The sequence below is a fragment of the Lissotriton helveticus genome, chromosome 7, assembly GCF_964261635.1.
Source record: "Lissotriton helveticus chromosome 7, aLisHel1.1, whole genome shotgun sequence".
NCBI classification, from domain to species: Eukaryota; Metazoa; Chordata; class Amphibia; order Caudata; family Salamandridae; genus Lissotriton; species Lissotriton helveticus.
The window spans coordinates 1,698,571,642-1,698,597,022 of record NC_136068.1 but is presented as its reverse complement, the minus strand read 5'-3'; positions in this window follow the sequence as shown (position 1 = coordinate 1,698,597,022).

Here is a 25,381-nt window from a genome sequence, read left to right as displayed (position 1 = left end):
AAACCATATCAATGTTTTTACAGTATTATTTTATAATTATCCTTTTACTGTACGCACCTTACTTTACTATGAGTATTGCAATCGTGGCAATTCATTTCTCTTGCATGAGAAAGAAGACTGCTCAATAAATAACACCTTTTATTGAAAACGCCCGTCTCTCTTTTTTCTGCACTCTGGTGAAACTAAGTATGCACACTTGACTGAGTGAAATAGCTGTCTATTGTTTTCACACGACTCTAGAGATACACTCTTATTCTGAGGGAGCAAAGTTGTCATGTTATATGGTTTTCGGAAGCTAATCCCTTCTTGTCTAATCAGGAAAGTTAATTCCTTCTTGAACATTCGAGAAAGTTTCTAGTGACCTCTGAGCTAGCTGGCAAACCTTAAGTCTAATATAGTCAGTAGAGACCTAGTTAACCTCAGTCATACGTCTACACTGCTGAATATATTATTCCAATGCGCAGAGCCTATTGGGAATATAGGAACTACACTACAAAACTTCAAGGGATTATCTGCAACGATAGTCTTGGAAATATACGAGTCCCTCGGCTTTGGAAATTGCAATTTTCAAATCAAAGCTAAGGACCAAACAAACTAAGAACCAAGAACCAAAAACTAAGGACTGGAAGCGACCCACTTATACCTAACTGAGGTATCAGTCCCGTCACCAGAAGACCCGTCTATCGTCTCGCCTTACAAAGCTGCACAAAGGGGGGTCCAAGACAGGGCGACAGTCAGGGCAGCGGTCCTTCGTAGCCGTCTAGAAAGCGGGAAACCTCGCAGCAAAGACCTTCAGTCCATGTTCGACATACCGGGGTCGATGAAGTGGGGGTCATCTTCCGGAATTTCCTCACGAAGCTCCTCACGATCTTCAGGCTTGGACCGGTACCGCTTGATGTCGCCCAACGTTGGCCGCCAACTGAAGAACCGGGTTATTTAAGACCCAGCGGCGCCAGGGGCACGCCCAAAGTCTTCGGGTTCACCTGTATTAGAGTACAGAGACACAGGACTCTTTGTGGTGACGTCAAAGATCGAATTTATTGACTGCAGCCAGTAACAGAAGTCCTAGAAATCATCACGGTATGAGTTCTCAGGAGACTGCTCAATTTTACAAAGCAAGTCATCCATTTTTATGACAAAAATCACATTCCAGACAAATACCTTACATTTACGAACTGTCCAATCACATGTATCCACACCAGAGGTATGGCATGACGGTAAAACCCACTTTTCAATTACCCGGCCCATGATCAATCATCGGACAAACCCAACATTCTTCTTAAGACAGGCTGAACGAACCCATAATAAAAAGGACCACAACCCATATCATAAATAGACCATAAAGAAAGAAACAGAAACAGGTGGGAGAAGGATAAGGCATATTTGTATGTAGTAAAACTTTACGATGTCCTATGCTTTGATCCTCAATCTTGATCAGCTACTGGGAAAGGAACTGGCCTAACAAGGTCGGCATCAGGCAACAGGGTCAGTTCACTCAGGTCATTTAGAAGTCTGCTAAAGTGTACGTGTACTAAAGACTCGTTCGGCCGTAGTCATCGGCCTATGTGAGGGCAACCACAAAATGGCTGCCATACACAAAATGGAAACCAAGGTTTAGAACGGAATCTTCAAATACACTGCGAATCCTTGTGTGTAATGTAGCGAAATCACTCGTACTTGCCGAACTCATCGGTTACGGTCCTTGTTACCCAAATCGTAACGGAACCATGACATTTGAAACATGGGTTCAGAATTCACGGAACCTCAGCTACTGATGAAGGATAGGAGGAAGAGAGTGACCCTCTCCTAGAACTGCTCTCTCAGAACCCTGATGATGGTTCAGTTGATGGTGTAGCCTTGGCAGGCAGCCTCACTGACCAGCAGCAGAGTGACTGCAGACATGTTCTGCAGGCATACAGACATATGTGTTTACTGACTCCAAGTCGGACTACCTGGTGCACTCATGAAGTAGACACTGGGGACAGTTTGCCTGTTAAATATAAGATGTACAGGGAACCTGATCATGTCAGGAACTGTATCAGGACAGAAGTCTAGAAAATGTTGGAATTGGGAGTAATTGAACCTTCAGATAGCCCTTGGGCTAGTCCAGTAGTTCTGGTGCCAAAACCTCACACCCAGGGTGGTAAGAGAGAGATGTGCTTTTGTGTAGACAACAGAGCTCTCAATGCTGTCACTAAGACAGATGCCCATCCAATCCCTAGAGCAGATGAGCTCATAGTTAAGTTGGCCTCTGCCAAATATCTGAGCACATTTGATCTGACAGCTGGCTACTGGCAAATCAGGTTCGCTGATGAGGCCAAGCCAAAGACAGCATTTTCAACCCCTAGTGGGCATTATCAATTTGTGGTGATGCCCTTTAGTTTGAAAAATGCACCTGCCACATTTCAAACGTTGGTGAACAAAGTTCTCTCAGGCCTGGATGACTACTGTGCCGCTTATCTTGATGATATTGCGGTCTTTAGTGCCACCAGGGAAGATCACCTGATCCACCTGAAAAATGTTTTGGAGACCCTGCAGAGAGCAGGTCTAACTATCACGGCCACCAAGTGCCAGATAGGGCAGAGTCAGGTTGTGTACCCGGGCCACCTTGTAGGTGGAGGCCAGGTTCAACCATTGCAGAGCAAAATCCAGACCATAATGGACTGGGTTGCTCCAACCACCCAGACTCAGGTCAGAGCTTTCTTGGGCCTGACTGGGTACTATAGGAGATTTGTCAAGGGGTACGGTTCAATTGCGACACCCCGAAATGACTTAACTTCTAAAAGAATGCCTAAGAAAGTTCAGTGGACAGTCAGCTGTCAAAAGGCATTTGATGACCTGAAGCAGCAAATGTGCACTGCTCCCATTCTGCAAATTCCAAACTACTCCATAGAATTCATTGTTCAAACAGATACTTCTGAGTTGGAGGTAGGGGCTGTACTATCACAATTGAATGAAGAATGTCAAGATCAGCCAGTAGCTTGTATTAGCAGAAGGCTGACCCCTAGAGAGAAAAGTCGGTCAGCTATTGAGAGGAAGGCCTTTGCTGTGGTTTGGGCCCTGAAGAAGCTGAGGCCATACTTGTTTGGTACTCACTTCACAGTTCAGACAGACCATAAGCCCCTCTTGTGGCTAAAACAGATGAAGGGTGGAAATCCCAAACTGCTCAGGTGGTCCATTTCTCTACAGGGGATGGACTATACAGTGAAACACAGACCTGCGAGTAACCATGCCAATGCAGATGGACTCTCCGGATATTTCCACTGAGAACATGAAGACTCAACTGGTCAAGGTTAGTTTAATGTCCCTGCGTTTGCGGGCAGGAGGGTTGTGTAGGAGAGTATGGTCTGCTTCCTATGGTTACCCCCACTTTTTGCTGTGATTCTCTAGTTTTTCGACTTTAGTGTGGCTGTGGACCTGCTAACCAGGCCCACAGCCCAGCTGTTCTCTCTCTAAATTGATGCCATGTACTTTAGGTACATACCAGATTGGTTACTGGGTCACCCGTGTGAGCCCCTGTATAGTGTACCATAGGTACCCAGGGCCTAGGTGCACCCTAGGCCTAACAGGGGCTGCAGCATGTATTGTGTCACCCCTGGTTTGCCTTCCAAACTGACACCACAGGTCTGTTCATACAGCCTGGGTAAGATGGTGTAATCACCCCATACTTTGATATAGTATACCTATATCTATATACATATATAGACACATCTGCACCCATAAGTCACTCCTATGGCAGGCCTGGACAATCCTGGAGGCAGAGTGCTTGGTTTTATGTGAGAGGGTGCCCTAGCATGAGCTGAGCCCCTCTGCAGTTTTCGGAACCATCTCCTTATAGCTGTTCTATGATATAGCCATACCATATACTCTTAAGTGCATTTTAATTCTCGCAGCTAATCCTAACTGGTTTGGCTTTATCAAAACATGTTGTGTAAGGTGTCAAACACTTTGGAATACTACCCCCCCTGCCAGTACTGGCGGCGGGGGTAGCATTCCACTCTTCTAGACGGAGAAGACATGTAGTTACTGGTTTACCCGGTTTAAGTTAAACAGAGCCCCATCATCACAAAATGGATGCTGCTGCCACAGACACCAGTCTGCCCTCCTGCTGCTGGATGAAACTCCGGCAGGGAAGGCCTGGACAATAGGTTTCCTGTCCAGGGAGGTGCTGGCACCTCCCCAGACAGGCTTTAGTGTATTGGGGCAGGGAGGGTTCCATTCAGTGAATGCTTTTCAGACACTGCCTGGGGCACACTAGGTGCTCCATGCATTTCCCAGTTCAAACCGGTTATTGGGGTACTCAGCCCCAGCTCTGGCGCAAACTGTACAAAGGGAAAGGGGTGCAACCACCCCCACCCCAGGTCCACCCATAGGAGGGACCTTAGAGTTAGTTCAACCCCTAAACTTGCTATAAGTATAGAACCCCAGTCCCTAGGACTGTAGATTACCCTGGACGAAACTCAACAACATATATCCTGGACTTTTGACATTCCATATCGACTGGAAGACGGAAGAAATCTCCCTTGTGGTCAAGGAGTGACCACCTTGTCCAAACAGGCACCAACAGCATCTTTGCCGGCCTGCATTTTCGAGGATTCGACCAGATCCCGAAGAATCCGCGACACAGGAAACAGACTTCCAGACATCTCTGACCCCGACCTTCGCTCACGGCAAAGCTGAGATCCGTGGCGCACACGAGAGACATGGGACCGGAACTCCTGGGCATCCTGCATTTTGCTACCTGCATCGACTTCCTGAGGTATGCCGAAGTTGTGCATTGGGGTGCTTGAAGCCCCAGACCCAAGCACCTTTTGCACCGAAGATCAGCGCCCCACACTCCACGAGTGGCCCGTGGGGCCGCTTTGTGCATTTCCGCTCAACACGTCTTTGCGGTTCCTAGTCCATTGGCTAGTGAGCCCCCAAGAAGACAATCCTTTGTTTCAACTTGCTTTCCTGGTTGCTCCAGGCTTGCTCTAACTTCCCTGCAAAGGAGAAGTTCCCCAGACCTTGCTGGTCTGCACCGAAGCCAATCTAGACATCCTGCGTGGGTTGCGTTTGCCAACGCTTGTTGGGTGCAATCCGGATACCAACACCGCAGTCAACTAGATCCTTTGTGGGACAGCTCGAATCCAGCTCCTGGTCGTCGTGGACGCCTGCTGGTCCTCGTGGCTGAAGAGACAAACTTCACTTTTTCACCTGAAATCACCCGACATCTGATGGCATCTTTCTATCGCCGTCCTGATCACTGGCTAGTGGCCCAGACTCTGTCTCCTCTGCTTTCAGGTTCTTCAGCTCTTCTATCCACCCGCGCACTTTTCCTCTGGTCGCCTGCAGCACTTCTTTGCAGATCTCCATTGAAATCGACGACGAAACCCGACACCAAAAGAGACCTATGCACCCGGCTTCCGTGGGTGAGGTAACAAAAGTAATCTGGTAGTCTCGAGGCTATTGGCCCACCTAGTGTCTAAGTCTAAAAAGTGTTCCATCGTAGTTCATTTAGAAGGGTCCTTAAATTGTAAAATTGTAACTTGTTTGTTTCCCATAGAAAGTCAATGGTAACCCTAACCTTTGGTTGTCCTGAGTAGCCCAGCGATTCCACAGGCCCCAGGCCTGCTTTCTATTTCTCACGTGGTTCTTATACCACTATTTTAGTATATGGTTTGTGAGGCCCCTAGGGCAAAACGGATACTGTGCAACTCATCGTATGCTAATTTACGTTCCTTGTATTGTACTTTTACCTCTGACCTCATAAAGAGTCCAGAGGTGTTGTGTTTAAAATAAATATATATATATTTGATATATACCTTGTGTGGTGTGCTTTCATTTGGTACTCAAGAGATTATAATTGGAAAAAACAACTAGCTTAATTCGCTCTCTGAAGTCTTAGCCTGAAGAATGCTCGCCATTGCTACCCCCTAGGATAGCTTTCTATAAGGTTGACTTTACAACCACCATCAATAAGGGTCGATTAGACTGGTGCAAGGTGCCCACTAGAACTAGTGGACATCATATGCCAGGCGGCTAACTTTTCACATATGTGGCTTCTTCATTTTCTAAACCACAACAGGACACCACGTATGACTGTATGTCTAGAGTTAAATGTGAGAATATACCATTTTGAGACTCTGTTCTGAAACACACAAATTACATAGGGATATATACCAATAAGATGGGCATAAAATAAATATGGATAAATATGCATGGAAATGTGAAAACAATAAATACAATAAAACTGGGAGCCCTAATTATGTAATATAAAAGGTGTGACTGGGCTGTTACATTTGCTGGCTAGTGCTTGGGCTCCTTGAGCCAGGAGGAACCCTGGACTTGGCTCTTCCTGTGATTTCCAGCTTGCCCACCCCCACAGAAAAATGTACAGATCAGGAGTACTCGCAAACATTTTCCCAGGGGCCACAAAGTTGGGTCTGTGATGTGACCGAGGGCGGCACTGATGCCTGCAGGGTGGCGGTCAGGGAGTGTGGTGAAAGGAGGGGGGTTTGTAGCATAATGGGTGTAGGTGAAGCAAAGCATATATAGTCAGTATCTGAATTTTAGTGTAAAACAAATGGCTGGTGATTAATCCCAGCTTCTTCACTTAAACATTGACAAAGCTAATAGATATGGCTTCTTGTAGGTGTAATACTACTTGTTGTATAATATATCAGTATGCAATGACAGAAGCAGTGTAATACCATTTGGGCGGCACACTATGCTAAACACAGATTTTTAGCCTATGTTTTTAAGCCACTCCCTTAATTACACAGGCCACGCCAGTTCGAGAGACCCCCACCCCGGTTTTTTCATCCCACTTAAGGCCCTGGACAAAGGTGACATCTTCCAAAGGGTCTTTGAATTCTCTCTGTGGAATCCAGGTCCGGTGCTTCACCTGTTCAAATTGTTGAAGGTGGCCAATGCAAAAGATTTCTTAAAATATTAAGAATACATCTATTTCAGACCATTAGCATAATCGAAATTCTTACCTTACAGAATGAAGCAACATGAACAGTAATGGTACAGTGGCAGCTGAAATCCAGAGTAGTTTACCCTTTCGCGGCGCATACGGAATATCTGCATATCTCAAGTACCCAAAGATCAATTATATACAACTGTCATGCTGATTTTCCTTTAATAGTTCTAGCTGTCTTGTTCCTTCTCACGTCACGTCTTTGTATTGAATTTATCCAATGCACCCTGGTTGCTATAAATCCACTCCTGAGATTAAACGTATCGCCACCATAATATTCCCGCGAGAGTTGAAGTCTCTCGAGGCATCGCGAGATTTGGTGACTTGAGTTTCACCTTCTGTTCTATGGCTCGTAGACGTAGATGTAATTCTATGTCAGGACGGAGGCGAGGATTATGCAGTCCTTTCTTCTCTTTATTATAATCAGCACTTCAAAGAAAACCAATCAAAACGTTTTTCTTGAACCACAACTCCCATGAGCACATGGGAAAACAGTGTCCATAGCAACCAACAGCCAATGATGGATCCGTCCGCCGTATAACTAGCCATGACGTCCTCTTCTATTCCTCTTTCTTCTCTGCTCGTCAGATAAGTCAAACCTTTTATCTTCCTGACGTTTGGTTGTCTTGTGTAGATTAAATTGTTTTGCTTGTGCAATAGCGCTTGCTTTGTGGTGCGCTTGATTTGCTTTCAGATCCTCGGCAGTTCGACGTGCGTCAGACGCTGCTTGCGCCGTCTCTTCCGTTCCCCTCATCGCGGGCTCTGTGGAGAGCGCCTTAGCTCCGTAGGGCGCCGCTGTTCGGGTTAAGGCTGCGACTGCGGCGCTTGCCCCTCGGATCGGTGCGCTGAGGCAGGTTATCACCTGACTCACCAACCCTCGCCTGACACCGGGCCGGTGTAGTTACGCGCCCTCGTGCGCGACGCCCTCTAGTGGCGGTTGTCAGTCACCGCACCCTTAATTGACAGCGGTACTGTCTGAGCACCGGCGAGGGGGCTACCTTCTGTAATTAGTTAAAGGTGTTTAGTGCTCTCACCCTCACACAATGCAGACTGCTGATCAGTCGGCTCCCCTCACCCAGGGGACGGAAGAACCTGGCTGCTCCCATCCACTGCTGCCGGCGGTTGGCCGCGCGTTGTCACAGGCGCTGGATTCGGTGCTGGCTCCTTTGCGGGAGAGTGTGGAGGCCCTCACTCAAAGTATCCCCGGGGTGTTCAGTGGCGCAGTTCCTGCGAACCGCGGAGCCAAAGACGCGCAGGGGGGGGGAAAAAGTCGGCGAAGCGTCACGCGGGGCACTTGGAAGAGTTCGACCGCCTGAGGGAATCCTTCCATAAAAGTGCGCGAACGCTTAAAAATTTACCCTGCCGGGAGGGCTTCTACCCCGGAGATGATGGCGACGAGGTCGCCCCGAATTCAGACCTTGATGATGGTTTCCCCTTGGAGGGAGAGGGTGTAACCGAGGACGATACCTCCTCGGACGATGAGGATGAGGGCTCAGGACGCCCTTGGCGCCCTGCGTCGCACTCCTCAGAGTCCCTGGAGGGGGATGACAAAGTCCCGGACATGTTTGACCCGGCGAAGATCTACCATCCGCGTTCGTCGGAATGGACCCCGGATCCCAAGGTGGCGGCGTATGTAGCGAGTAAAGTGCGCCAACCCCTGGAGAAGGAAGTTCGGACCCGCATGCGGGGTGAATGCCCTCGACCTAAGCTGGAGGGCAGAGTGGCAGCCACTCCTGATATTGACGAGAAACTGTATGCGTTCTTCGCCAAATTTATGAAAGACCCCAGGAAGGGTATTGATCGCTCCTGGCGCAGCTGCCAGGATAAACTCCTGGACGCCGTAGGCCCCGTCACCCAGATCATCCAGTTGGCCGAGAGGGCCAAGGAGTCGGGGTCTCCGATGTCCACGGAGGTCGTGGCAGGTTGGGCTCAGCGGGCCCTATGCTTCCTGGGGAACGTAAATTGTGCGTTGGCGGCAGAGCGGAGGAGATCCCTCCTCATTAAGATAGATCCGAAACTAGGAGATCTGGCCACGTCGGAGGCCCCAGCAAGGCCCTAACAACAAGGCCCGGCAGCCCGAAATAATGACTGGAACGATGGACGCCAGGGGAACTTCTACCCTAGCAGAGGCGCCGGCCGAGGGCGCGGCAGAGGTTACCACGGCGGTGCAAACGCACCAGGAGGCCCCTCCGGTGAGTGTTACCCTTTTTCCCCAGTCGTTCTGGGAGGGAGGCTTCGGGATCACCTCCACAACTGGAGCAAGATCTCCTCAGACCCGTGGGTACTCCAGACGGTCAGGGGGTTCAGGATAGAGTTTTATGGCACTCCCCTCCAGAGGGTTCGCCCTCGTCCCTTGGTTTTCTCCTCAGAGGACAAGCATCTTGTCGACACAGAAATCGCAGATCTCCTCAGAAAAGGCGCGATTCGCAGAACGCGCCTGCACCCTTCGGGCTTCCTCAGCAATATTTTCCTGGTCCAGAAAAAGGACAAAGGGTTCCGCCCGGTTATCAATTTACGAGAATTCAACGAGTGGCTGGTCTACCGCCACTTCAAGATGGAGGACATCCATCTTCTCCGGGGCATTCTCCTTCAAGGGGATTGGATGGTCCGTCTGGACCTGAAAGACGCGTATCTCACGGTACCGATCTTTCCCCCTCACAGGCGCTTCCTTCAGTTCCTGTGGAACGAGGAGGTTTACGAATTCCAAGCCCTTCCGTTCGGCCTCTCGTCGGCCCCATGGTGCTTTACGAAGCTCCTTCGGCCAGTGGTGGAAACACTACGCGAGAGGGGGGTTCGGATGATCATCTACCTCGACGACATCCTGATCATGGATCAATCGTCGGATCGTCTGCGGTCACACTTGACCATGACTATTGCCCTGCTCCAGGACCTGGGCTTTGTAGTGAATGCCCCGAAATCGGATCTCGTCCCGAAGAAACAAATCTCTTTCCTGGGCTTCCTCATAGATTCCGACACGGCGAGCCTCAGTCTCCCGCAACAGAAGGTGAACAAGATCCGCAAGGAACTTTCTCAGACCCTGAGGAGAGACAGGAGCTCCCTTCGACATCTGGCTCGTATTGTGGGCCTCCTCTCCTCCTCGATCCAAGCGATCTTTCCGGGCCCACTACACTACAGGGCTCTTCAACGCCTGAAGGCACAACATCTCCGGAAAGGCCTCACTTATTCCGAGCTCATCTCCCTTCCGGAGGAAACGAGAACGGAGTTGCGTTGGTGGATAGAACACATGAGTGCATGGAACGGGAGAGCGATCTTCGGATCCAGCCTGGATCTGATCATAGAATCGGACGCCAGCAGAGCGGGCTGGGGAGCCCGTTGCGGCGAGATCACGATGGGGGGCCGTTGGTCGGAGGACGAACTTCGTCTCCACATCAACTGCCTGGAGCTTTTGGCGGGCTCCTTTGCGATCAAGTCTCTGACGCAGAACAAAGTGTCGTGCTGTATTCTGCTGCGCATGGACAACATGTCAGCGGTTCAGTATATCAATCGCCTGGGTGGACCTCGGTCCAAGGCCTTAGCGAACCTGGCGAAGGATTTCTGGCACTATTGCCTGGAGAAACAGATTTCTGTCTCGGCGGAATATCTCCCGGGCACGCAGAACTCGATAGCGGACTGGCACTCCAGAAACTTCCTGGACTTCAGCGATTGGAGGCTGCACACAGCGGTCTTTCAGGCCCTGCAGGGAGTGTGGGGTCCGTTCACGCTGGACCTGTTTGCCTCCCGGCTCAACCGTCAACTTCAGAGGTTCGTGAGCTGGAGACCGGACCCAGAGGCGGTCGCGGTCGATGCCTTCTTACAGGACTGGTCGACGGAACAGGCGTACGCCTTCCCTCCTTTTCTCATGATTCCTTGAGTAGCGGCTCAAGTACGCCGCCAACAGGCCTCTCTGGTCCTAGTGACCCCCTTTTGGCGGGCTCAAGCCTGGTTTCCCTCACTGCTGGAGCTGTCTTGGGACTGTCCAATTCAACTGCCCTCGTTTCCGTCACTGCTTTCGGGGCCTCTGGGAGAGGGGCACCCGCTGGTACTTCAGGGGACCCTGGTCCTCATGGCATGGAGGATTTCCGGGGACGGTGGCAGGACGACCGCCTTTCGGCGGGAGCAGCAGAACTCATCAGCAGGGCCTGGGCCCCTGGTACGATCAAGAGGTACCGATCGGCTTGGCAACGGTGGCGTCGTTGGTGTCTGGGAAGACACGCCGATCCGGTGGGGGCCGACATTACCCTCGTTCTGAATTTCCTGGCCGAACTGTCCGACTCGGGGTTGGCGTATCGGTCCATTAATTCTTTCAGGTCCGCCATTTCGGCGGGGCATGTTCACGGCGATGGACGTCCGGCGGGAGAACACCCTTGGGTTTGCAAACTCATGGAGGGCGCCAGGCTTTCTACTCCTCCCGAGCCCAGGTACTCCAACCTCTGGGATGTCAATATCATTCTCAGGTTCTTTACCTCTTGGCGTGATAACAACTATTTGTCTAGAAAAGAACTGTCAGCTAAGCTGGCTATGTTGCTGTGTCTGATTTCGGGTAAACGAGTCTCTGACGTGCGGGCGCTTGACGTCTCAGCACGCGTTTTTACTCCGGAAGGGGTAACGTTCACGGTGGCTAGACGCACAAAGACTAGCATCAGGTCAGTATCCTACCCGTCCTTCTCGGACCACCCAAAATTGTGCGTGGTGCGTTGCCTTAAGGCGTACGAAGATATGACCGAGGATTGTCGCCCGTCGGGGGAGCGTCAACTCCTCATTGCTCTGAGGAAACCTTTTAAAGCGGTTTCGACTCCGTCTATTGCCCGGTGGGTCCGTTGGCTTATGGCCGAGGCGGGCATAGATGTGACAACTTTTGGAGCTCACTCTGTTAGAGGTGCCATGGCTTCTAAGGCCATTCAGGTAGGTGGTAGGTTAGAGGACATCATGGCAGCAGCAGACTGGTCCTCGGAGTCTACCTTCAAAAAGTTTTACTTCAAGCCTATCTATGGCGCAGCAGAGCTTGTTGTGGATAAGCTTTGAAACTGCATAATCCTCGCCTCCGTCCTGACATAGAATGCAAAATTTCCTAGCTAACGTAACGGAAAGTTTCAATTCTATTAAGGACAAGGAGGCGAGGATTATCCCACCCGGGCCGGGGCGGCCTCGTCCCCCCCGTGTACCTTCGTATTTCAGTAAGTACTACTTTTTGAAGTATTTTTCAACTGTATTTATGCAATGCATTGTGAGAATCGCTGTTTTTTAACTTGTCAGTTCACTGGTTGCAATCTGTAATGTTTAGGCACAAATCATTATGCTTCGTATTCTCTCTACATGCTATGTATTCACGTGCCTCGCTTCTGGTCAGAAGAACTGGATAACGTTCTCCTTATTTACTTTAGGACACGACCAGAAAGAATGATGTGTCTTACGAGAATTTCTGCCTCACAGAGAAGACGAGGAATAGAAGAGGACGTCATGGCTAGTTATACGGCGGACGGATCCATCATTGGCTGTTGGTTGCTATGGACACTGTTTTCCCATGTGCTCATGGGAGTTGTGGTTCAAGAAAAACGTTTTGATTGGTTTTCTTTGAAGTGCTGATTATAATAAAGAGAAGAAAGGACTGCATAATCCTCGCCTCCTTGTCCTTAATAGAATTGAAACTTTCCGTTACGTTAGCTAGGAAATTTTGCATTAAAGTAGTGTTGGATATATGCGATTCGGATAACTCTATTGGGCACGGAGCAAACCGACAAAGCCAGCGAGTTACTTCTTTAGGGGCTCGGTAATTGGACTGTGGCGATAGCAGACATACCAACCCTCCTGATTCAGGCGGGAGACTACCGATTTTTCAAGGCTAGTCTCCCGCCTCCCGATACCTTCAAGCAAAAACCTATAGCTGCCAAGGTTTCAGATTGCTTCTGTGTGACATTTTCATAATTTCACTGTAATTATGAGTGACATTCAACGACTATGAGTGACACTTTCTCGCAAGCAATGAAGAAGAGGGAAACATATACATTTCAGAAATTATGACCGCTTAAAACAAAGAGAAACTCTAAGATCATCTTAAAACTACCGCAAAGCACCACCAGCAACGAAAAGGCACTGGGACCCCACTATACCAGACAGGACTTGGGAGACCATAATGTCTGCAAATGAGTCTCATGTTCCATAATACCCCCTCCCCACCAAAAAAACAGGATAGATCTTTCATGGGTGGACTTAAACAGAACCATGTGCCTCCCGCAGCATGAACTGATCATACTGTGCTGAGAAGCCCCTGCACGAACAGAGGTAAGCCACAATAACAAATGCTGGGCTGGAGCTCTGCTGTCTCACTCAGGCCTCAGTCCCAGCATGCATTTCTTTTCACAAGCAGGTGCAATCTATTGCTTCACTCAATAAAGTTTTTGAGGTGGGGGATGGCAAAGCTTTGAGCAAACTTATCCCACAGTAAGAGAGATTGCTCACACATGATGCAAATGTATGTACATCAGGCCCAACCTCTTTCCTGTAAAGCTTATCTAAGACGGATCTATTTGATAACGTTATGGAAATGTGCCACATAAAATGTCGGAAAAGTCTTTCTAACAGAAATATCAATGTGGAAATGTTTGCAATTCTTGCGAAGATGTGAGGTTTTCAAGAGACCAACACAAAGGCTCCGAAAAATCTCTAACTTCGCACAAAGCTGTTTGGAACATTAGTATCATGCATCACTACCTGAAAGTGTGCCTGCTTGAAACAGGGCAGCTGATCATCATGTCCGTGCGCTACTAGCGTTAATTTAAAGTATTGGAGACAGAAGTTTACCTCCTGCACATAACTCTGTCCCCACCTCTCCCATAACCCACACATTCAATATATTACTGGGCCTGAATTCCAGCTCAGGCGCTAGTTAAACCCACAAGACCATTGCACTTCTGTTTGTATTAAACATAGGGGGACCAACCGTCCGTAATTTTCACGGACAGTCCATAAATTAGCCCTAAAGTCCGTTGTCCGTGAAAGAAGTTTTAACGGACGCAATTTGTCCATAATTTTAGACTCTCCCTAAAAGACCAAAGTTAATTACCACAATTGTGATTCCCCACGGGAAGGAGTCTCCTGTGCTGCATTTGAAAAGGGGGCGGGGCGCCCCCCGCCCGCTCGCCCGCCCGCATGGCGGCGCAGCGACCCCCCTCTCCCCTTGTCTCCCGGTGGTGGGGCGTGCCCTCCCGGCGTCCAGTGATGACGCGGGGGTGCGCGCCGCACCACCGGCTGGCTGGGGCCCGACCCCTGACCCGGAAGGCGTTGTGCAGGCTTCCGGGTCGGGGTGGGCAGGCGGGGGCGTGCCGCCCCCTCCCCGCGACCCTAGGTTAAAGGAGGGTGGAGGCGTGGAGCACTCAGGTGGCCCCCTTGTCGCCTGGACGCTCCCCCACACTGGTCGTGCCCCGCGCTCGGGGCCGCCTAATTTTCTTCTTTGTTTCCCCTTGCAGGTTCTTCAGCAGGCGAGACTGGAGCGATGCTTGTGAATAGGGGAAGAGTGGTCGCGTGGCCGATTAGCGAACGAAATCCATCCGTTTTGGCTCCGGCGTGGCAAGAAAGTGCTTGGAGGCCTTAGCCGGTGCAGTGCTTCCAGGTGGCCGAGAGCTGGCATGTGGTAGCGAGGCAACTAGGTCAGGGACGGAGGATTGAGGTATTGTGAGGAGCGCCGGGGGGCACGGGGGTTTTTAAAGGCTGAGCTCGCGTTGGGCAGACTGTGCCGTGGTTTCGGCTGGAACGCGTGCGGGGCACACAGTGCCATGTATTGTTGCATTTGTCCTGTTAAACAGCCTAAAGCAGCGTATTTTTGTTTTTATGTTAAGTCACGATGGCCGAGTGGTCTAAGGTACTGCGTTCAGTTCAGGGTCTCCTTTGGAGGCGTGGGTTCAGATCCCACTTGTGACAATCCTGGGTATAGCTACTTTTAAAGTACCGGTTTCGAGTTTGGACGAAGACGATGAACATACTGTGATACGAGTTGCGATGGTATTAATTTGAAAGCCTAGCATACACAAGATCTGCACAGTCATAGGCATCATTAAAGGGTGCTACTGCCCTAACCCACACGTAGGCCTTATTTATTCAAGTAATGTGTAGTGGGTGTTTATTGTTCTGTGTACCCTTGGATACAAAAGATAGGGTGTTGTTTGCTGGCTTTTATGTCGATCAGCGGGCGTTTGTGGTGATTATGGTAAAGTAGCCAGAGAGCGGGGACTCGGCTGTATCAAGAATCTGTTTGGAGGCATGATAGTGTGAGAGGCCAAGTGGAGAACCTTTTAGAGTGAGATTTAAGGGTGGCCTCTGAATTGGTCTCTTGGCGTGGAATGACAGCGAGGCCATGTGTTTAATGGGTGAACAGGTGCACACTTATCGAGGCCACTACCGGGTAATTGAATCTTCTGCATCACTAGTGTAATATGCAGGCATGAGAACGAGCAGCACAAGGTTGCACATGCAACATAGGCGCTGTATCTCAGAAGGACCTAGATGCAAATTAGTTCACATTATGTAGTGCACAGAGCAACTGACTCACTTTTTAATCGCCTCACTACTAGAACCGGTTTTTAAACAAATAACATAAAACAAAATGTTATTTCTAGAGTTAGTGAACACAAGGCAGCCCCCCGCCGCCATCCAGACTACCCAGATAGCATTTGTATGCACAAGGCAGTGTCAAGGTCCTGACAATGAGCTGAAACAATGTGAAATTTCAAAGCTGCATGTGTCAGCGCTTGACAATATCACATTATGAACATCACGCTGGCATGAAACGGATGGTTTGTTTAAATGAGAGCAGAAGGACAGATTGCCAATTACTGAACTATGCTGCATTTTTACGATTCTCAAAAAACATTATGAAAACTGGTGCCTATGTGGCGATGGTATTAACTTGAAAGCCTATCGTACGTTAACAAATAGATATGCAATTCTTATCATCAAATGCCCAACGAGCGTGTTTGCATTAAACACAGTGTTTTGGTATTAAGCTAACACATTTACCAATGGTCATAGGTAAGGTAGTTAATAGCGACATTTGTCGCGATTACCTCTCAATACTTAATGTCTGCTTTTGTAATCTGTTCTCGTGGAATGTTCTCATCATGTATCATTACTGTTCTTATCGTGAGGCGCTCTGACTCCTTTGGGTAAAGTCGGCGCTATAGGTAAAGGCATAAATAAAGACACTGCGATTCCACGCGCAATGCTGCCCTAAGTAGGATCACTTTAGGGCATACAGCTGGCCTACAAGCAGATAGTTAAGATGGAGGGTATTACCACATAGGACTCCCCTTTTCCATTGCTCATTTTGAGGAAGGCTTCGTAGATAGCAATTTTAAACGCTGCACAGACTGGCATGATTTAATGAAGTTGTACGGAGGCAATCATGACAGGTGGTGAGATTCGTTCGTGATACAATAGATTGGATTAATCTGGCTATGCTGCCATCTAGTGGGCCAATAACGTCACCACTCGTAAAGCACATCTTTCATATGCGTGATGTGGTCCCTGGCATGGGCCTGGGATATTAACTCCTAACATTTAGAGATGAGTGGTGCACAGTACTGGTGTTCGGTTTAGGCAAAGGTACATTAAATATTACATAGTGTCTCGTTTCTCTAAATGGACAATAATGGTAAACTTGGCTAGCCACAACACGGTCCGTGCTTGAAACAAAACACAAACCATTTTCTTGATTCATAATTGCTCCGCAGTGAAGTTTCTGTTCGTACATTAGTGGGTAATGATTATCCAGTTTTCTTGTTTCATAATTGCTCCTCAGTAAGGTTTCTGTTCATACATTAGTTGGTAATGATGATCAATATAGACTCACCTTTGCATTCCGGTCAGACATGATGCTTTTGTATTAGTGGCATGGTTTCCCACACGGTCCTGGCGGGTACCCAGAGGGGACATTTAAATGTATTATAATGCAACACAAATAGCGGGCTGGGTGTGTCAGGAAATATTCTGTTTAGAATTTTAAGTAAGATTGAAGAAGCGAGGCAGCAATTTCACACCCTAGTGTGGCCTTGGCATCGGTTCTTTCGACTATTTTAGAGGGGCAAGGCAAGTTGCTTTTGAAATAAAGTGGATACCCCACCAGTTTGTTTAATTTAGGTGTTCTTTACAACGGGGCTCCTCTCTCATTACATATATATTATTTGCTGATGCTAAAAGAGATATGTCCATTATTGCACAGGTTGGCCCAAATTTCACTATCATTCACGCAGTGCAGCATGTCAATCCCAGCGCTGGTGGAGGCAATGGGTGTGGCTAACTGTTATGACCGCCTGACTAGGCCAAGGTCCAAATTTTTCTATTTTGACAAATTAAGCACTGGATCTAACTAGCGTTCCCCAGTAGAAAGCCCTGGTACACTATTCAAGTGTATGTGCTGCTGTATGCGATGCTCCCGTCGCCATATAAATTTAATCTGTACAGTGCCGCCACCCATGGCGGCTAGGAATGCACTCTACCTACCAAGCCAAATATAAACATTTGATCATGGGAGAGAGAGCCAGGTGTAAAAGAAGGTCTAGGCAGCACTTTGCCTCTGGATAGGTTTTGTGTAGATCTGAACTGGGTGCTCCTTCGGGCAGGGAGGGAGCTATACTTCTATGAGGGCACTAACAAGTTGAACAAATCTAGTGTGCCACTAATGTTGAGGGTGTTCTATACGGGGGCTGCTGCCCACCTCTTAAATTGGGGGCTCCCGTGGGTAGGGGCGGAGATGTACCTCGTATGTTATTCAATTAAGGGGAGGAAACCTAGGGTGCCGCTGATGTTGAGAGTGCTCTACATGGGAGCCGCTGTCCAGCTAACCTGGCAAACTACCAACATATGTCTGTTGCTTTTATAGCATAATTCTTCCAGCACGTTATTTCTTGTCCCTAAAGTTTGTGTTTTCATAGAGGACAGGTCTTGTGTACACGTAAACTGGGTGCTACCTTGGGTAGGGACAGAGTTTTACCTCTCTCAGGGCTTTAATGAAGGCGGGTTGGCGTGGAGTGTATTTTACCGAAAGCAAAAGCCAAATGTCATACCGCGAGGGATACCGGGATTGATAGTTATAAACAACAGTGGAAATTTCTCTAAGCTAACCACGTTCTGTGCAACCAGAAAACCAAACAAGGGACTGGGGGATTTCAATTAGAAGACAAATAGTACCAGGGCCTAGCGAGGTAGTCAATTCGTAAAAGACTCTTGTTTCATTGATTATTAAGGGGGAGTCCGAAATGCACTGTGATACCGTTGCTGAGAGTACCATGTATGGGAGCCGCTTTCCATAATGGACATGGTAAGTGAAGGCAGGGGTAGGCAAGCGAGGCTATGCCATTAGGAAACGCTTGTCTATATCCCACGCACTTTGCAGGTGCAAGGATAGGATTAGTTCCCTTAGTAGGGTGCCTGTTTAGAATCTCTGGGACGATCTTGGGAAGAGTCATAGGGATTTCGGTTGACCAGTAGATTCCTGCACGTGCTGCGGCGTAATTATTTGTAACCATGAATGCGCTGTGTCACCACATTTCACACTGTGTCCAATTTTAATGAAGGTCATATTGCTGGGCACCCTCTCCCTAACACTAATTCACATCCCGCATGGAACACAGACGATGCTAGGTGAAACGCTGGCAGTTGGAAGTGTTACCGGATATGCATCTGGCAATAGTCTTAGCTAGGACCTAGCATGTGAGGGCAATGTAATACAGGCATGTGTACTGTAGTTATCGCAGGAGGCCATATAACATTAATGGTTGGTGTGTGTCTTTTTTCCCATTTATGTATGGTCGGGGACTTGGGGAGTGTCCACGCCGCAACAACCGTAACAGGGGGACAGCCAAAGGGACGCAGACGTCAGCTTCTCAAACCTGTCACGCAGGGGAGGAATTCGCCAAGGAACTACAACAGCTCAACACAAGCGGAAGAGGATCAGCAGACATTGGTGACTGGGATTGTGGGCCGCTCTTATGTGAAGAGCGCTAAACATAACTTTTTTGCAGGTGAATGTAGGTAAAGGGCGCAGCAGAAAGGCGTTTTCTGTTTTCTTCTTCTGTAAGGGGGGGGGGGGGGGCTTATGCCCCAGCCAGTTCAGTAACTAGTTTCAGGAACCTGATCTCAGCAACACCCCCCCCCCCCGTCAGTGGTGATACTTCACCTGGGGGAGAATGATTTAGCCAACTAGGCAGGCGCATCCTTATAGAGGACATCATCTCCGTGGCAGGGTGGGTGGCCATGCCGAGTGGCACGGTAGGTTGGTCGCAACTTATACCTCGGTGGCAGTGGCGAGGGGGGGGACTCGGCCGAGGCGTTGAATCACTCGGCAAAGAGGATCAACGCGCAATTGGACAAATTACTTCGAGCCCCCCCCCGGTTGCAGACGATCCCTCATGGGTGCATTTAGGGGTGAACATTCCTAGCTACGAGACTGGGTATACTTAACCGAGGCAGGGAACGTCCTGTGATCTAATAACATGGTGCCATGGCTAGAGGGATTTGCGAGGTGATCATGACCTTTCTAGGAGTAGGAAGGGGGAGGCCAGATCGTCGGTCAACAATGCTGGCCTGTGGCGGTAAGGTCATGACCGGTGAGCAGCTATTTTAAGGTCTGAGGGGGCGGCATCATCCTTTGGAGGTGTCCGCCCAGGGGGAGGGGTCACTGGCCCCTCCCAGAACTTCAGGGGCAGGTAAAACTGGTGCTGCAAAGGGGCGCGGGTAGGAGGGTCACGCTGTCCTTATGGCTGGTAGCCACCCCGCGCGTACTCATGACGTCAGCGAATGGCGCGAGTAAGGGCCCTCCTTCAGTGGGTAAATGGAGTTCACGGCGTGGACCGAGTAATTAACGGGCTCGGCTGCGCATGCGCACCTGCGGTAAGGGCGCAGCTAGTAGGACCTGACACTGGTTAGGACCTCGCCATATGGCCAGTAATCTTAGTATGCAAAAATTTCAGAGGAGGATGTTAGATTCGGTTAGGAAACAAGCTGTATTAGAATCTTGTTAAGGTTAGCATATCATACTTGTTGATATGGTTGTATCTAATGTCCCTGAATAATTTTGCATAAAACTGTATTTTTGTTTAATAATTTTATTAATTTTGTATCTTAATAAATACGGCTGGGGGGTCTTGCGATCCCCCGCCTTCCAAAGACAGTCATGTTTCATGTCAGTGTGTCCGGGGTTGATGTGGGTCCAAAGGGAGGGGGGCGGTAGCCGTCGCTGACCATGCTGGAGAGAGGGGCTGAAAAGAAAGGAGCCTTCTAGCCAGAGTGACTGCTCCCCAAAGAAATGCAAATGTGCACAATTAGCAAATGTTAAGGCTGCTTTGGAGCCGGTATTGTTTTAAACTGATGTCAGGTCACTTCACACTTCCTGATAACAGGTTATTGGGGAGCCCATACCTTTAAGATGGGTTTGAATTTCAGAGAGCCCTGTATTCACAAGGGTCTCACATTGGTGCAATATTCACAGTTAAAACAGATTTTCCCCAAGATTGCGCTGCTTGCCTTCTGCCAGTCCCCAGAAGTGCCAGCCCGTTTACTCTCAGATAGACAATAAGAGAGGGTGTTTTGAAAAAATTGTGTATTATCACTGCAAGGTTCTCTACGTTTTGTGTGAAATGCCCAGACACCAGCCAAGTGACACATAAAAACGGAAACACTTAATTTTTTTAAATCATTCTCATGTTCCAGCAGTTATTTGTGTTATGTGTAATTATTTTTATCTCTGAAACAAAAATGTGGCATAAGGGCATGATACAGAAACATTACTCGTCACCTTTGCTTACCCCCCACACAGTTTTTGCTTAACCACGCTTTTTTTTAATTACCTACTAAAAGCGATGTTGATAGGATTGCAACACCTGAGAGGAATACCTGCAAGACAGCTCTTCTAATTATTTACCGATATGGTTCGAATGTCTATTTGAGTGCACCGAGCAACAAATGGAGTATATTACAGGTGTTGGTGAAGTAAAGTGCAGCTGCATTGTTCTTTTGATGGAAGAATGTCTGTTTTTGCCTCATTGGTTTCTGATGCAGGCCTCATTTACTATGTACTCATCACCTCAGGACTCCACCATCCTCTTTTCTTAAGGGGAACATGTAGTGTAAAGAACAAACTGTTCTCTTTGACAAGTTCTGCATCTCTAACAACGGCCAGCAACATAGGCTTTCGAGAATATTTGATGATGAATGCTGGGGTTTTGAGATCTATTGTGACATCCTTCACCGATGGCCCATTTAAGACTTGCAAAGACTTACAAAGTGTTATGCATCAAGGGATCACGGTATCAGTACAGATGGCGCAGTATGTTGCATACATAGCCTTTCCTCTCTGTGTGTGTGAACTCTGCACATATCCATTGTCTATGACTATAGCCCCTCTTACATACGTCTCTAAGGATTGGAATGCCAACATTTATAAAAAGTTACTTGTGAGAGCATTTAGTTTATCTTTCTATTTGTTTGTGTTATGCAAGAATATATATGGTTTTTGCAATCTAAACACACACTCAAGGGCTTTAGAGAAATAACCACTTTGCTGCAGCCAGAATTCCCCCGCGGTGCTGAGGAATTTGACGCGTGCGCGGTTCGGACGGCCCCTGGCTGTCCTCTGCACACGCCCACCGTGAAGTAAAGATTGGCAAGTCCTGTTTCTGGAAAAACTGATGAGTGACATACTGATATAGGAAAAATATTTATGAATGACAACATTTGTAAATGGCACTGTATGAGCCTGCATTGTTAGCCTGCAGATCTTGGTGCAATCTTGCTCGCTCGTACCCACCAAATACCTTGCCTAAAGGACAACTGAGAGAATAGGAGGGAGATATGATGGGAAATATCAAAACAATAGTAATGGAAGAGACATTGGATGATATGATAAAGGTATGAATTGAATATCCATTTGTGTTAATGTTGCACTAATTATAGAATGTATACCCTTAGTTTCCTGTGACATCACCAGGATCAAATGTCACATTGCATCACTGCCCGGAAGACATTAAAGGCAATATTATGTTACTTCCGGTGATGTCACTGGGGTGAAAGGGCTTGTGATGTCACTTCCGCTCCCAGTGGTATTTTGGTGAATCGACATACATGGCACTAGGTAAAATCTGTATGTTACTGAAATCTATAATTTTGAAACACTTTTTATCTTTAATGTAAATTTATATTGACATTTAGTCAATCAATCAATCAGTGCATTTGTAGAGCGCACTACTCATCCGCGAGGGTCTCAAGGCACTAAAGGGGGGGCGGAGAGAGAGCTGCTACTGCTTGAACAGCCAGGTCTTGAGAAGTCATCTGAAGGTCAGCAGGTCCTGGGTTTGTCGCAGGTGGATGGGGAGGGTGTTCTATGTCTTGGCGGCGAGGTGGGAGAATGATCTGCCGCCAGTGGACGTTCGGTGGATGCATGGGACGGTGGTGAGGGTGTGGTCAGGGGAGCGAAGCTGGTGGTGAGGGGCGGAGAAGGAGAGTCGTTTGTTGAGGTATGCAGGTCCAGCGTTGTGGAGTGCTTTGTAAGCGTGGGTGAGGAGCTTGAAGGTGATCCTCTTGTTGACGGGGAGCCAGTGCAGGTCTCTCAGATGGGCAGTGATGTGGCTATGGTGGGGGGATGTCGAGGATGAGATGTGCGGAGGCGTTCTGTATGTGTTGAAGTCTTTTCTGGAGTTTGGCTGTGGTTCCCACGTAGAGGGAAGGGCTTGGGTGACCGTCCTTCTGGTTCCAGTGGGGATCCATCTGAAGATCTTGCGAAGCATGTGGAGGGTGTTGAAGCAGGAGGAGGAGACTTGCTGGGTTATTGAGAGTGATGAGTCTAGGATGAACCCCAGGTTGCGTGCGTGGTCGGTGGGTGTTGGTGCTGCTCCCAGCACGGTCAGCCACCAGGAGTCGTCCCAGGTGGATGAGGTGGAGCCGAGGATGAGGACCTCCGTCTTGTCGGAGTTCAGTTTCAGGCGACTGTTCTTCATCCATTCGGCGACGGCTTTCATTCCTTCGTGGAAGTTGGTTTTGGCAGTGGTGGGGTCCTTGGTGAGGGGGAGGATCAGCTGTGCATCGTGGGAGTATGAGACGATGTTGCTGTCATGTGATCGGATTATGTTGGCGAGCGGTGCCATGTAGTTGTTAAAGAGGGTAGGGCTGAGGGATGATCCTTGGGGTACGCAGCAGATGATCTAGATGGCTTCGGATCGGAATGGGGGGAGGCGGACTCTCTGGGTTCTGCCAGTGAGGAAGGCGGTGATCCAGTCCAGGGCTGTATCGCATATCCCCACCTCGTGGAGTCGTGTGCGTAGGGTGTGGTGGCAGACGGTGTCGAAGGCGGCCAAAAGGTCCAGGAAGATGAGGGCCACGGTTTTGCCTTTGTTCATCAGGGTCCTGATGTCGTCGGTGGCGGTGATGAGGGCGGTTTCGGTGCTGTGGTTGCTGCGAAATCCGGATTGGGATGGGTCGATGGTGTTGCTCTGCTCGAGGAAGTGGGTCAGTTGCCTGTTGATGATCTTCTCGATGACTTTTGCCGGGAACGGGATTAGGGAGATGGGCCGGAAGTTCTTGAGGTCCTTAGGGTCAGCCTTGGGTTTCTTGGGCAGGGCGTTGATCTAAGCGTGTTTCCAGCTCTCTGGCAATGTGGTGGATGCGAAGGAGCTGTTGGGGATCTTCCAGAGGTGGGATGCAATGATGGAGTTTGCTTTGTTGAAGATGTGGTGGGGGCAGGGGTCGGATGGCAACCCTGAATGGATGGTGTTCATGATTTTGATGGTGTCGTCGTGGTTGACGTGGTTCCAGGAGAGCAGGAGGCCAGTGTGGTTGGGGGCGGTGAGTTTGGGGTGTTGGTGGCTGTCAGCGGGGTCTGGGTGTTGAAGCTGTCATGGATGTCTGTGATCTTGCGGTGGAAGAAGGTGGCTATTGAGTCGCAGAGGTCTTGTTATTGTTATTGTTATTTCTGGCTTATATAGCGCCATCTCACCGGCAGGTCTCAAGGCGCTTATGACCAAAAAGGCACAACTACATATTTAGCAGAATGAAAGATATACCCAAAGTAGAGATAAACTGGGCTCAACGCCTCCCTGAATAGGGTTGTTTTTAGAATTTTCCTGAAACTAAGGAGATTACCTTCTTTACGGAGGGATTCAGGGAGTTTATTCCAAATTTTGGGTATCAAAGCAGAGAAAGATCTGCCGCCTTTTGTGGTCAGTCTAAACCGGGGACAGACAAGCAACTGTGCATCTGACGACCTAAGTCTTCGTTCAGGTTTATTATACACCTCCAGCCGTTGCTTAATATAGGCAGGTGCTTGCCCATAGATTGCCTTATGGGCTATACATAGGCTTTTAAAATCAGACCTTTGCCTAATAGGCAGCCAATGAAGGCTCTGTAGCAGCGGAGAGGCATGAGATCTTCTTGGGAGCCTGAAAATTAGCCGTGCGGCATCATTTAGGACCACTTGCAATCTATTGGTCAAGATTTTTGGTAGACCATGATATGTTATATATGTCAATATATTTTTTGTGACGGTGATATGTTGTTGGAGCTGGAGCTGGGGTTGGCGTGTTCCTTCACGATGTTGAAGAGCTCTTTACTGTTGTGTTTGTTGTTGTCGATGCGTTCCTTGAAGAAGGTCCTTTTGGCGGTTCGAATGAGTTGGTGGTGCTGGCGGCTGGCGTTCTTGAGGGCAGCGTGGTTGTCTGGTGTCTGTTCGTGGCGCCACTTCTTCTCAAGTCTTCAAGGTCTGCTTGGATGCCTGGAGGTCGATGGTGAACCAGCTGGCCCTTCTGTTGGTGTGTCTGTTTGAGAGTTTCTTGATCGGGGCGAGAGTGTTGGCGCAGTCGTCAAGCCATTGTCTGAGGTTGTGGGTGGCTGCGACTGTGTTGGTGTGGTCGGTTGGTGGGTCTCGGGCGAACGTGGTGATTAGCTGGTCTTTGGTGACCTTGTTCCAGCTGCGGTGGGATTCGTTGTGGGTGGTTGTGCACCACGTGTTACTTGAAAGAGAAGTGGATCCAGTGGTGGTCGGTCCAGTGGAGTTCGGTGGTGTGGCTGAAGGTGACGTGGTTGCTGGCGGAAAAGATGGTGCCGAGCGTGTGTCCGACAGGGTGGGTGGGAGACGTGACAAGCTGTTTGAGTCCAAGGTTTCTGAGGTTGTCGAGCAGGGTAGTTGATTTGCTGTCATTGGCGTTCTCGAGGTGGAAGTTGAGGTCTGCAAGGAGGATGTAGTCTGTGGAGGCCAAGGCGTGCGAGCTGACGATGTCGGTGATGGAGTCGCTGAACTGTGGCTGGGGTCCGGGGGTCTGTAGACGAGGTTCCCGCTGAGAGTGGTGTTTGGATCGATGTGGATCTGGAAGTGCAGATGTTCCGTGGTGTTGAGGGTGTCTTCTGTGCTGGTCGAGATTATGAGGGTATTCTTGTGGACGA